This window comes from Cygnus olor, chromosome 10 (genome assembly GCF_009769625.2).
Source record: "Cygnus olor isolate bCygOlo1 chromosome 10, bCygOlo1.pri.v2, whole genome shotgun sequence".
NCBI lineage: Eukaryota > Metazoa > Chordata > Aves > Anseriformes > Anatidae > Cygnus > Cygnus olor.
In genome coordinates, this window is record NC_049178.1 from 12,174,023 (window position 1) to 12,188,242 (window position 14,220).

Consider the following 14,220-nt stretch of genomic DNA (forward strand, 5'->3'; position numbering starts at 1 on the left):
CAGAACGGTAATTTCATGCCCATAAAGAGCTCTTATTGTAGTCTTGAAATCCAGCCGCACCCTCTCTGTCCTGGCCTCAGGTGTCGTGCCAGCCCCACGGAAGGACGAGGTGTCAGCAGCGTGTGCCGGTGCCGCGGGCCGCCTGCCTCAGGCAGTGGGCAAGGTCTTCACATGCCTCAGCCCTGGGGAGGCCCGGAGAGGGGCTGCCTGCTAGCAGGTGTGAAAACCAGCCCCGCTGCGACTGCTCCTCCTGCAGCTCGCTTTCCATCAACTCCTCACCCTCCCTGCCGAGCGGTCCCGGCCCTCGTACCCGGCACAAAGCTCCAAACAACCCCCGGCGTGCTGGGCCCCGCCGAGGGGCTGATGTCACCATCCCACAACCCGCTGGCATGAGTCACGCCGGGCTGCCGCCGGGCGCGGGGGAACACAGAGGGCTCTTCATGGGCCCCAAGAAGGCAGGAGCCGCGTGGGAGGGCGTTGCTGCAGGAGGGGATGAGGCAAAGGTGCCGGAATGACCCTGGGTGCTGGGGGGTGGGGGGGTGGGGGGGCGTACCTTGGCCCCTGGCACCCAGGGTTGGAAGGAGGTCACCTCCTGTTTGGATTTCTTCCCTTGGGTTGTTTTGGACAATTCTGCACTTGTTTCAAGAAAGGATCGGGGTGGGGTAGGAATGGTTTTATTTTAGAGGAGTTCCCTGTGACTTGAGTTGCCTGAATTAGTCAGGAGCAGGGGAGAGTAGTACGTGTCCAGAAACGGTGCATAGGCAGGGAGCCCAGGCTCCCTGACAGCATGAACAGCCGTGGCTGAGGCACGTCGCAGCGTTAAGGCACCTTTCTGGGGTGTCCCACTGCCCCTAGCCTGTGGATGGCTGTTTTATGTCAGCGAAGTGTTGCAGCATTGATGGGCACCAGGGCGTTTTTAGCAAGGACAAGGTGACGCAAATTACATGAGTGAGCGCAAGTAGAGTCGAAGCTGCTGTCACCAGGGAAGGGAGGCATCTCCCAGTGCCTGCCAGCAGTGCTAAGATGGAGGGGCTTGGGGATGCTCAGGGTCTGCGTGTGGCACTGATACTGACTGCCTCCTGGGGAGGGGGCTCTCGGCACCGCTTCTCTGTCTGCAAAGTCCAGTTCCTAAAAGTGATGGCACCTGTGACTTGCTGACATGAATAGTAGTTTCTGAGCATTTCCAAAAACCTCTGAGCTTGCCTAAGAAAAAGCATCAAGTACTGATGATGATAGAGTGTATTATATCTAATTATATGAACCCTGGAATCAGCTATTTCCCCTTTCTTCCATCATTCTGATATAATTGGAAGCAGGAAGACACTCACAAAAGAAATACTGTTTCTGTGAGCCAATTCAACCCATTTTTGCAGATTTTTGCTGAAGGTTCAGAACCAGCAAATTGAAATAATCCTACAGACTTTGGCTTGCTTACATAAAGTCCTAACTGGCCACTGCAACTGATTTTTCTAAATGGTTCTTTTATGTCCGCAAGGAAACAAACAAAACCTCCAGATTTAAATATCACTGAACTGTAGGACTTTGGAAATCCAGATTCAGCTGTGGATCAGCTGTGGAGCATGAAGTTAAGATTTTATGTGAGCGCACATGCTGGGAATCGGGATGAATAGCAAACATGCAAATGCAGTATTTAATTAGGAGTCACATGGAATCAAAACAGACAGCTAGTTACATTAATAGAGAAGCAGACAGAAGCACTGAGCATGTTCTCCTATAGATGTGAGGTCACACTTGAATAAGTTGATATGGTTGTCAGGATTTTATGAAAATGCTCACAAATTGCTAAGTTTCATGAATTTTCTCATGACCAGAGGTCTACGCTGTGTTTACTATTTGCTATTCACTACTGTCACTCTCCGCTAATACAGGCAGGAAAACAACGTCAGGTGACTGGTGCGATCGAAAACCTAATGAATAGCCAGTGCTGAATAGTGGGAGCAAAGGGACAGTGAAAGCCTTAGAGTTAGAAAGTGATGGGCCATGATTTTTTGCGGATAACCACTGAAGTTTGAAAAATACCAGCTTCGGTTTTTGAATGATTTGCTAACTAAGATAGGGATGTGTGCTAAATTTGCAATTAATATTATTTTAAAGAATAGATCAAACAGCTCTAGCAGATTTCCTCTAACTGACAAGTTCCATTAAACAAGAAAGCTCATTCTTAGTAGGAGATTTTAATATAACACTGAGAACAGAGAACAAAACAATGAATGGAAACATATCAGCAGTCAATTTCCTGCGTATTCAAGCCTGCATTATACTTTGTTCTTTGCTACAGCCACAGCTCTGTAATTATCAAGCGTATTCATGGGACTTTTTCCTATTGACACTCAGCATGAGTGTGGCTGGAAAGAGATTAAGCTTTTGTGGCAGCCATTTGAATTTGTCTAACTAAAAACAACCTGCAAGGCTGTGGGGAACTGTGTGTCTCGGGGGATTTGTGATGGTCTGCAGAACCTATGGGTCACAGGTTCAAACCGTGCGCGTTGGTAGCGCTGGGCTTGTAGCTCCATAACGACTGCTCGTCTGCTGGCTGTGGGTGGTGCTTGCTGCCTGGCCTGGCACGGTCACGAAGCTAGGACCGATGATGGGGCAGATGCTTGAAGTTGTTTCTCTGTTGTATGACAGACGGACTTGTTGGGCAATGGACGGGATTGCTGGGCAAACCACTGCCCATCACCTTTTCCTTGGAAAAGGAGCTTTGTTGTGCCGGGACATCATCTAGCAGTTCCCATAGACAAAAGAGCTGCTTCTCAACTAACACAACAAGGTCACAGCAGGCCAGGTTATCCCTTACCATACAGTCAGTGGAGTTTTTTTTTTTGCTATTAACCATTGGCTTCGTGTTTTTCATGCGCCCTGTGGCTGGGAATCCCCTGCAGCAGGGGAAATGAGCTTTCTGAGAACTGGCCTCTGGACAGCTTTCCGTGCAGGCTTGCCTCTCCTCACAGGCAGTGCAGAAAGAAGGCGATGCGGAGTCGGGAGCAGGGCCTGGGGTCTGCTGGTGATGGCTGTGAGGAAGGCCTAGGGGTAGGCACGGAGCGATCCTGCAGCGCTGCAGGAGAGCAAGCTGGCAGCTGGGAGCACCTCCAGCCTGAGGATGTCCAGAAGGTTCACGTTTACTCAGGTAAACAGATTTCATGTGTGCTAACATGGCATTTTCTTTCCATAGCTGGACAGTGCTGTGCCCATGGACGGTGCTGTGCCCATGCACAGCTCCACCATGCAGGCAGGAGGCATTTCTGCCAGGCATTTCTGCATCTCTTTGCCATGCAGTGCAAGTATGGGTGGAAATTCAGCTGCTCATCATGCAGCGCCTGTTCATTCCTCAGAATTGAGCGCACACCATGTCTTTTTACACAGTTCTCTGTTTCTGTGTAAACAACCATTTTAGCCAAAGATGGAAAACCAAAATCCTGTTTACTTAGGCTCTCTCACAGTCCCAAAGAGCAGGAGCGTTAGTGTTGGTGTACTGGCCCCGCTCCAACTCAGGTAATTGCTGTGCATTCTGCCCTACTTACACACCCCCTGTAGTTTCAATTAGAGCAATTGTTTTCATTTTTCTTTCCTGCCCTGTCAAGTATTAATACAGTTGCTGTTAAGCTGCTCGTGTGGTCCCTTGCTTAGGTGTTGCGTTTCCATGGTAAAGGCAGGCATCCTTGTATGCACACCTGGACCAACCCCTCACTGGCAGAGCCTAATGTAATGCTGTAATGGAGCTGTGCTGATCTGCGCTACGTGAAGGTATGGCCTTCCTACACAGAAAGCCACATTCTTCTTTCTATGTAAATGTTCTATATGTACATGTATGATTTATTTATTTTTATTTTTCTACTCACTCTTCAGCTAGGTTTGCAAATAACCAGAGGTTCGTGGAGTCGTTTACACTTATGGTCATGGCGGTAGTGTGTAGAGAATACAGCATGCAACTCTCGTATGTGCTGCTCTCCAGCTGTTCAAGAAATGGATCTATAGGGATATCTGAGCTCTTTCACTTTTGGATGTAGTCCGGTAGAGTTCACAACGTGTGATGCTTTATGTTGTGAATTGCTGGAAAACGTATTCTCTGGAAAAAAAATCCAAGTTTACTAAGAGAATGAAGCACATGGAAGGATGCCTGAAAGCTATGCAGCTACAGGAGGTTACATGTTTGCAGCTTAAGCCACCTGGTGTATTGAGTATTAATGTTCAGAGTTGGGGTCTGCAGCACTCACTATGCTGTTTATCTTATCAAGAGAGCCTTCCTTTCATCTGGTAAAGAACTTGGCTTGAAATGGCATGTATTTGTGCTGATGGGCTATGTGACACACATTGGAGTGAGTTTTGCTGTCTGATTCTCCAGTCTGTCACGTGGCCCATCAGATGGGCATCACCATCACATGCACGTGCTGAATGGATTGATGTTTGGGTGCATGGAGCCTTGCGTAGCTCGTGGCTCTGGCTGCTCAGCTGCTTAAGGCAGTGGTAGCTGGAGTCATGGAGACCTTTTCAGGGACTTCTCTGAACAGTAGGCCCACATGCAGAAATACAAGTAGTCCGTCTGTGATTTTCTTCCTAAAATGAGCACACATTACACTTCCCTGTGCTCCTGTTGGACAGTTTTCTGAAAAGCACGAAATGCATTTGTGGCTCAGTTCTCAGCAACAAAAAGAAGCTGGGACCAGATTTTTTGGGGAATATCTGGTTAATTCACATAGAATGCCTACCCATATGTGTCTGGCACTGTATAAGACACTGTGATATACTACAGGGCCTCCCTCTGTCCCACATAAGCTCCATCCTCCTGTAGGTCTTGCACTTTACCTGCCAGCCACATGCAGGTGTCTCAGGTGGCCACAGTTATTTAAAATAGCTCTAGATGTCTGTATATAGACATGTCAAGCTCACCCACTGTTGAAGTGATTCAGCTGAACAAATACTGATAAAGTTCACCTTTAAAATGAGACGTTGGTAAACTGAAAGATCCTTTGTAAAATAAGTCGCATTTTCATTCCAGAGTAAAGCTAAGGCTGCACCCCCAGCAGTGATGGGAGACGGGCTGGCACCTTCGCTCACAGCTGAGTCTTCTCCTGGTTGGAGAAATCTTTGAATGGGACGGATGGATACCTGTGTCTGCCAGATGTGGTTGGCACATAGTGCAGGTGGTATCATGCTATAGGCAGCACTGAGGCAGATGTGTTTTAGATTGTTGTACATCCTGCCCTGGATGCTGTTCTCAAAGTGGTACAAGCTACAGTAATGCAATTCCCACTGACCCTCTTTATTAAGGTGGCCAGACATCTGGTCCAGCGTGACTTGCTGTGTGTATGGAAGTGGTACAAGCGGTCCCTGTATACCTCCTGGATCCATGGCAAGTGCAGATCAGCTAGCTCAGGGGTCAGAGACGAACCTGTGTCTCATTTTAGCTGAACTCCAAATTGTCTTGATTTCAGATAAGCCATCCTGACTTCACCTGTTCTCTCACAATACTTTTTTTTTCATAATAATGCCTTCTAATCCACATGGGGGAACATTTTGTCACTTTAACACCTTCCCCAGGTTTCTGAATTTCTAAAGTGAAGGTGGCACTGTAGGTTCAGAACAGCAGGCAGCGTGACCCCAGAGCTGACTGCTGCTCTCCCTTATGCAGTAGCTGTTTGCAGAGTCAGTGCAATTCTTTGTATACAATTCCCCCACACACACTTCATGCTAATCGAAAGGGTTCAGTTGTTTTTCCAAAGCAGTCTGTGTCAGCTGTCACACGCACACACACGCACACACGCACAAAAGCACCATCTTTTATACCCACAGCCATGAGTGGCAGGTCACAGGTTCCCTGCAGAAGTGACGGGGAAGGTAAACAGCTCAGAGTGCACTGTGTTTACCATTGCCATTCCACAGCACAGCAAAAGCTGTCCCCAGCCTTCCCTGCTCTCATGCAGCAAATCACATACTGCTTTGTAAATAGCAGTTAATAAAAACAAACCAAATGATCATTCCTTACTGGGCTTATATTACAGCCCGCCCAGGGCCTTTCCCTTGCTTGAAAGGCCTGTAGGAATTCACCCATTGTGAGCTAAATCAGGGGCGGTTTTAACTCTTGGGCTCGGTTTGAAAACAGATCAACTCTGAAGGAATACACCTTTAGCACTGTGCTACAAGAAAAGTTCCAGGGAGACCAACGCACAAAACACCCGAAGGTTTTATTTGTGCTCTTCTGTATGAAGGTAGTTATTATCCTACCAATTGTTTGTGTAGCCACTGTTTACACAAGCAAAAGATGGCACACAGGAGCACGCACCAGCAGTCTGTGTCTTCTGCTGTGGCCCCGCAGTGCTGAAAGCAAGGCTGGGGAGCCTGGGCCCCGCCTGGGTGCCTGGCGGTGGCTCACGCTGCGCTCAGAAGGGGTGAGACGGGCCACCTGCAATGGAGAAGAGCACTGGGAACATGCCGTATTGAAATGGCCGCCCCTGTGGCATCAGGGACCAGGTGAGGACGGCAGGCAGGCACCCTCCACGTGGCATCGCTGTCTCCCCAGCCGTGCCCGGAGGAGGGCCGTGTTTTGCTGCCTGACATTGGAGGCAGCTGCGGGCTCCCAGGGGCTTCTTCAGGCCACAGCCTGGGAGCAGTAAGAGCAGCAGCGCCCATCGCTGCCTGATGCTCTCGTCTCATGTTTGCAAAGGGTGTAATTGCTGTATCCCACCCAGCTTTTGTGCAGGCCTTAGAGTAGAGCAAGCAGATGGAAATCGGGTTTAAGCTACCCTCAACCTCCTTGAAATCACTCTTCAGAGAATTATTTACCAGGTAGTGGGTAATGTGCTCAGGACCATAACGAATTAAAAGATTGCTGACAGAGCCCTGACCCCAGCCGTGCACAGAGGGAAAAGGGACTGTTCTGAAATCAGTCTGATGGCTAACCAGTTGCCAAGGTAGAGGTTTTAACAGAATGGATGAGACCGTCCCTTCTTAACTCAAATCCTGCCGGCCACATTTCACACCATCTGGAGTTTGTGCAGAGCCTGGTTTGGGAAGCCAGCCAATAAAGAATTACAATAATCTAATCTTGCCACGATAAAAGTGTGAATAACCATTTCAGAGTCTGCCTGGAAAATTACCACAACCTGTCAATGCGCCTTAGGTGGTGGCGAGAGAGGATCTGATGACACACTGAGAAGCGCTTCTTAGAAGATAAACAGGAATTGGCTCGTACCAGCCACTGAACTGCAAACAGGCAGGTTTTCATCAGCCCAAACAAAAGGCAGAAGGAGAACATAATTGCTGGGCTTGGGAGAGGTAACAGCCCCCATCTATGCTGAGCCCCACAGACACCAAGGCACTCAGCACTTTTGGGGAGGGCCAGCTATGTTTTTGCAGCAATTGCTCTAGAGCCGCGGTACCAGTTAAGCCTCTGCAGCAGTCTCTGCTGGAAACCTTTGGTTTCACACTTTTAATTGTTCCTCAGATGGGATGAGAGTTGGTCTGGCCTCTGTTTTCCAGCCTTGTGGTGTTCCTAGTGGCAGATTTTTTCTCCTGTCATGAAAAAGGATTGCCACATCATTTTCCTCATATTGTTTGAATTTGGTGAAATGGATGATTTCACTGTGATAGCCACTAAAATTTTATATGACATCTTTGGGGACTCATTGACACCTGGGAGGTGAGACATTTGTTTTAGTGTTGTTTGTGGCTTGAACTAAATTTGATTCTTAGCATCACCTTAGAAAGAATCCTGCAACTCACTAATGTGAGCATGTGCTTCGCCACCTCTGAATCTCTCCTTGCACTGTGCTTTACCTTTGCTCAGTCTGGTACATCAGAGATGCTTTCTGTTTCCATCATGTCTCCTCTGTCAGTCTGGCTGCTATAGAAAATCAAGGATAACTGCGGAAACCTGTGTCAAACTGCCTGAATAAGAAACCTGCACTTCACAATGCTTACAGAAAAATTCTACCTCTTTTTCCAAGGGATCTTCCCAGAATAGACACCATTTGAGGCAAAAAGGAGTGACTCTCACTGACACACAGGAGCCTTTATACTGCTCTGCAGCACAGAAGAACGATGTTCTGAGACCCTTTTACACCAACCTACAGGTCAAAAAGTGGTCAGCAACCTGCCCAAACATCCAGTTATCAAAAGCTCCATCACTAAGAAAGTGTTTCATTTTCTTTGTAATTCCCCAGCAGCCCACAGCTGCTGCTGGATACTTACTGTAAAAGGGTCCCAAAGCAGGGCTCACCATTCGTCTCTGTTTAGGTTAAGGGTTTTTCCCTGTTGTTACTGGCATTGAGCTGCATGGATTTTTCCAAGGCAGGTTGCTCTGCACACATGGAGAAATGATGCAAGCTGTGGACTGACGGAGAGACTTAGACCCTCTAAGCACAGGAAAGGGACCATGTGGGGGTAAATCACTCAGTTCCAGCCCACATAACCAGAGGCCTGGTTTTTACTTTCTGCCTGAATTTGGTGTTTCAGTTGCCTGGAAACTGCTGTGGGGTGAGGTACAAGGACACTGATAGGAGTAAATTACTGACCTCAGTGATTTAAGAATTATTCTGCACCTCTCCCATTTTTACTTCCATTCCCATGGCCTATCAGAGCCGTCTTTTAGGCAGTAAGTTTGCTAGGGCAGGGACTCAACTTTTACAAACCTCACTGTCTGGTTCAAACCAGAACTAACTCCACTTTTTCTAGTTCAGATCAGCAGAATTACATCCCTAAATCACGGGGAATCGGGATGAGAATAGCCCCTGTAGCATGCACTCTCTGCAGTACCTCGCACAAAGACAAGAGTTATAAAATAATTCAGTTTCCCATAGTGTTTATCATCATCATGTACTGAAGGGCTAATCGTTTAAATCCATTTTAAAACATGGCCTTCAGAGGACACAGCCCCAGAATTACTGGCCAAGGCTCTTAAAAAATGTCATCGTTTGATACCCAAAAGCCCAGAGGCAAACTGCTTGGCTTCTTTATGTAAGAGTGAGCAGAGCAACCACCATCATTTAAATCACCCATCTTGGATTGCTCAGTGCATCAGAAAAGGGCAGTTTACGTGCATTGCCTGGAGATAGAAGATGAGCCGTGATGTGCCATTCAAAACCATTGGTCTGGCCTTTCTGGACTCAGCTGTAGGCAAGAGCTGGGGTGAAACATGTCGTGGGAAGGCAGATAACACAAACATGAAAGCAGCACAAAATATGAGAGCCTATAAATAGCAGGAAATAAAGAACAATACTGTGATAAAATCCATAAGACAATAAAGACCAATGTGGCAGAGACTGTTTCCCCCCCACCCTTCTCCAGAGTTTCTCTTATTTCCCAAAGCTGCACAGATCATCTGGCTGCTGTGTGGTGAACTCCCGTCGGTTAAGCACCATCTCAAGGGCTTGAAGCCTTACACAAAATATTTCAAAATGCTGTTTCTTTTTCTTTCTTGATGTCCTGCCATGGCTATTGTGGTATTTTAAACCATTCCCAACTCACCAGCTCGTCAGAGCAAGGAGAAAAGAGGGAAGAGGAAGGGAGAAAAAAAGTCTTATGGAGATTTAGAGTCATTAACAGCCTTTATAGGGTTTCAGACATTTTTGTGGTAATTCTTTGGAAAGGACATGTCCATGATGAGCTGGGGTTTATTTTGCCACTGGCATAAGAAGTGAGACTGTTTCCAAGAAAATGTTTGCTGTTTACCAAGAAGAGGGCAAACGTAACTAGAAAATGGCAATGGATGTGAACTAGGAACCTGGTTTAAAGTTAGGGTAATTACCAGCTCCTGACCTGGTCCTTTTGAACTGGATTGAGAACCAAACAAGTCTCTGGCATCTACTCTGTGGAGGTAATCTATGGCTGCGCAGTGGTCACTGCAAAGCTCCCTCCCTTCTCTGGCAGCAGCAACTGAGGGTGGTTAATTATCCTGAGAGATATCCATCACAGAGGAACATGTCCTGTCAGGAGGTAACTGCTCTGTGGGCCTAAAATGTCATGAGAACAGCTCACAATTACATGTCTTGCTGTTGTGGAGCGTAAACAGCTCTGGGGATGAGATTTTGCTGCGTATTTCTATAGGGCGCTCTGATTTCTGTATTAAATCTTCCAACGGTGTAGCACTACCTTATGTGGAAGGAGCTAGGGTGATTCATGGCAGTGGAGTATTGAGGCCTTGTAGGAAACAAGAGGATTATATTGGCCTCAGAGTTCATGTCAGAGCTGGGACTGGAGCTCAGGAGTTACTGGACAGGCCTCTAAATTGCTTTTGTTAGCTTAAAAGAGGGAGTTGGACTGAGGAAAACCTCCAAGAATATCCGCTTTAATGGCAAATCCACTCATTTTTTTTCATGACTGGTTATAAGATGCCTGCCTGCTAATGAACATGGCTTTTTGTGCTCAAATAATGGAGTTGCTCCCTCCTGGCCCACCCAATCCTCTTACGGGATCCCACGAAGGAGACACAAGGACAAGGTCAGGGGTGATGCAAGAAAGAAGTGTGTTATGAAGGTGAGTGAGATCACAGAGATCAGAAATGATCAGAAATGATCTCAGGTTCACAGAGATCAGAAATGACAGCAAGGTCTGAGCAGGTCTACCTGAAAGGTTGACTGACCATCACCGGGGCTATGGCATGCTTCATTGCGAGGCACGGCTAACAAATGGGGATCCGTGTCCCTCTATAGCTGGGGGCTGGATTCCTGCAGCCCTCCTGACACTGGAGGACAGGCAGGAAGGTGTCCACAGGAGTGTGTCCTGTGTTATGCTCTTCAGCTTTGTCCCCTCATTCTCTGTTACGTTGTTTTCAACTGTTTTGTGGAGGCAGACAGCCTTGGAGGATCTCCTTTCAATCCCATGGGCTGCTTCTTCCTCCCGAGGCAGTATTTTGATCCTAACTAATGTTTACAGTTTTCTCCTGTAGGGTAGTGGGGCAGATATTTCTGTTCCACTTCTTATTTTTGGGCAGATAAAATTTTGAGCAGGGAAATAAAGCTGATCATCTAATTCATGTCTTCTGACTCTGACTCAGTGCTTTAACTCATGACAAGCCTCTCTCCAGGACTACTGCAATGTTTGTAAGGGGTCCTGGTGTCTAGACATTTGACTTCATCTGATTTATGAAATTTTGCTTGTTCTGCCTTTCTTGATCATTAGCCCATAAAGCAGCTTGAGTGCTTTTCTGTATCCCACACTTCCTTCTGCCTTTTTTTTTTTTTTAATGTTTCCAGAAGGACTTGTTCCTTAGAACAGATGAACCACATACTGAGAAAATGAACAGGCCAGATTGTCTAGTGCTCAGCACCCACCATTGAGGACAGATTTTCCGGAGAGCTCAGTTTCCAAGAGGCATCTAAATAAGTGACAGATACTAAAAAGTGGAAATGTGCCCACTTATTTTGGTGCTCAACTAGTGCTAGAGCTGCTTCAAAAAACTTGCTCTCCTATGGCTGTTCCCCTTTCGCTTACCCTACAAGACTTCCAAATCCCCTTCTTATGTACCCTGTTTATGTCCTCCTTTCATGCTTACCCTCCTGGCATGCTGTATTCCAGAGGTCTGGGCTGTCCTCCTCCTGCTTGCTGCCATGTCCTTCTGCCATCATCAAAAGGTCAGCGTGTTCATACACTCACATGTCCTCCAAGGGGCCCTTCAGGGCTAATGCCCCCAAATGCAGAACATATGTGCAACATAAATTAATTGTTAAGACCAATGCTGATTGAAGTTTGGTAATTCAGCCTGCAGGATATAGCATATGTTTGAAGTGTATTGTCCAAGTTTAGATTTTGAACTCCCAAGGGCAGGGACCACTCCTTCTTCTATGTTTACATAGCATCAATAAGACCAACAGTGCTTGGGTCTGAAATACATTAACCTTAGCCAATGCATTGTTAAGTTTAATAATGACTAGTTAACATTAAAGCACAATGGATAAAATATATAGACAAAGACATATTTTGGCAGAGATTTTGTCCTGTTTTTGATGCCAGATTCCTACCCAAGTAAATTGTTCCTGGTCATCTGAATCATGGACATTGTCTTGGAAAATTCACCCTTCGTATTGCGCCATCCTGGTTTTCCCTTGCTCATCAATTGACACTAAGCCATGGACCAGTATTTAGGATAACTTAGCCAAAGTCCACCTAAGTGAGAAGTCTGGAATAAGAAGGCATCTAAATGAGATGCCAGACACTAAGCTCTGGGAATCACAGAGCCAGGGTGTAAATGGGCAAAGGAAAATAAAGATTTTGAATACAGGAACTTAATGTCATTTCTTATTATTTATCTCTTAATTTGTAGCCCCCAGAAACCACACTCAAAGGTTACTGTGTGCAGGCCCTCCAGCGGGAGGATAAGAGAACTATAGGAATAAATCCAGAGCCTATCTGAGCTGACAGGCTGTTTTTCAGTGCGAGTTATGCAACATGTTAGTACCTCTAGGTATAGGACCAGTGGGATTTAAACTTGTACAGCAGATGGTCCGTGCATCATTGCTGGAATGCGCCTGCTGACCCTAGGGCAGAGCCTGAATGGACTTCAAAAGAGAGACTGAGCATGCTTCAAAGTGTTATTGTTTAAATGTTCCACTAAATGGGGACTCCGGAACAACATATCTAGCAGAGGTCAGTCTGAAAAATGTCAACACACATAATGAGAAAACAGCATGTTTTGTGAGAAAGAATATTTCATAGGGGTATTCTGACTATTTTGAGTTGTAAAAACACTTTTATCATGTGTGTCAGCAGGTTGTCATAATCTAAGTGTCTTTCCTCGTGAGCTGGAAGCTGCATTTGCTTTTGTTGGAAAGAGCAAGGCTTGTACACGAAGGTTGTAAAACGCGTCAGAAAGTGGGGTTTGTAAACAGGCAGGTACGCTGGGAGAACCATCAGCAGAAGTTATGGCACAGGTGTGTTGCAATTCAGCATTGACTTAGCCTTGACAGCCTCCCTCCCACTCATTCCCAAGGCGAAGTTTGTAAGGACCCAGTGTTTGGTTTAAGAGCATGATCCTGTGTTTTATAATGGTGTACTGTACTCTGTTCTGTTCCTTCTAAAGCCTGTAATGCCCGCTCATAGCATATTCTTTCACTTCTGTAATCCACAAGTTTTGGCTTCTCTTAACTCTATTCAGTGGGAATTTTTGTAGGAAAAGGATTGGGCTCATGTTCAAATCAATAGGACTAATACCATGAAGGAAGATTTCTCACATGAGGCAAGCTTAACAAGATCAAGCCTTCAGTGAGAAACTCAAGATTTTGCCTTTGATTCCCTCGTTTGGCTGGACTGCGTTTTGGGCATTGTAAATAGCAATGGTCCAGTAGCTTTTGTTTGACAAAAGGCTTCTGTGTTGGCCACTGGCAATTCAACATGGGTGGCTGAAAAATAATTTCCTTTGCTGGAAGCTAACAGCAACAACCTGAACTTTCACAGCACCTTGTCCTGCTGGGGCATGCCTCTATCTTGATGGAGACATGTTACAATAACACGCAGATTAAAAGCTAACCCTCCCTGCAGACGTAATACTCGTCCAGTGCCAGGAAGAGCAAACAAGACCCGTGTTAAGTAAAGGGAATACTTGTTTGTTTCACATATCGATATTCAATGAGATCAGCTGACTTGGAGGCTGAGGTGAAAAGAATGCCACCAAGCAAGGTAAAAAACTAAACGGCTCTGGAAACATATAAGAAAGCAAGGTGTCCTTAAATCAAGAAGATAACTTGGGTCTGTTTGTAGAGTCTCTGTATCATGGTAACGTGTTGTAACTGACACAAAATGTGAATAGCAATCACTTTAAGTGGGTCAAAAATAGCATCCACACCCTCCCTGGAGCCCTGGTTGTTACGCTCAGTATCACTAGTCAGCTGTTAGCTGTGGGCCAGATTAAGAAAAACTGCAAGAACGTACCTAACCAAGTATGAATTCAGCAAAGCATTCAGGCTTATGCTTATCTTCAGTGTATGCTTAGCCTTAGCTAGTATAGAAACTCTTTGTTAAGTAAGACTTTCAGACCTGCAAAGAACTGGTAAAAAAAATCATTCAGAGTTTCACCTTCTTTATTCTGTTTGCTGAGCACTACAAATAGCTGATACCAACGTGTAAATTGTTGCAAGTATTCAGCAGTCGAAATTCAAAGTGTGTCAGTAAGTTAAAGGTAACCTGTTATCTCAGTGTTCCCAAAGCAGGGGAGTTGCACCACATTTCTGATTAACATAATTGGTTTTAGGAATCCTGGTTCCCTGGAAA

At 46.1% G+C, this 14,220-nt stretch overlaps 1 protein-coding gene across 1 annotated transcript in view; it reads left to right on the forward strand.

Moving 5' to 3' along the window:
• The first annotated feature begins 3,008 nt into the window (after positions 1-3,008).
• SLC6A6 (solute carrier family 6 member 6) overlaps positions 3,009-14,220 on the forward strand; it is an 81,868-nt gene continuing 70,656 nt past the window's right edge. Inside the window, 1 exon segment of the mRNA XM_040568415.1 lies at positions 3,009-3,148. The gene's annotated coding sequence lies outside the window, so the exon portion shown is untranslated.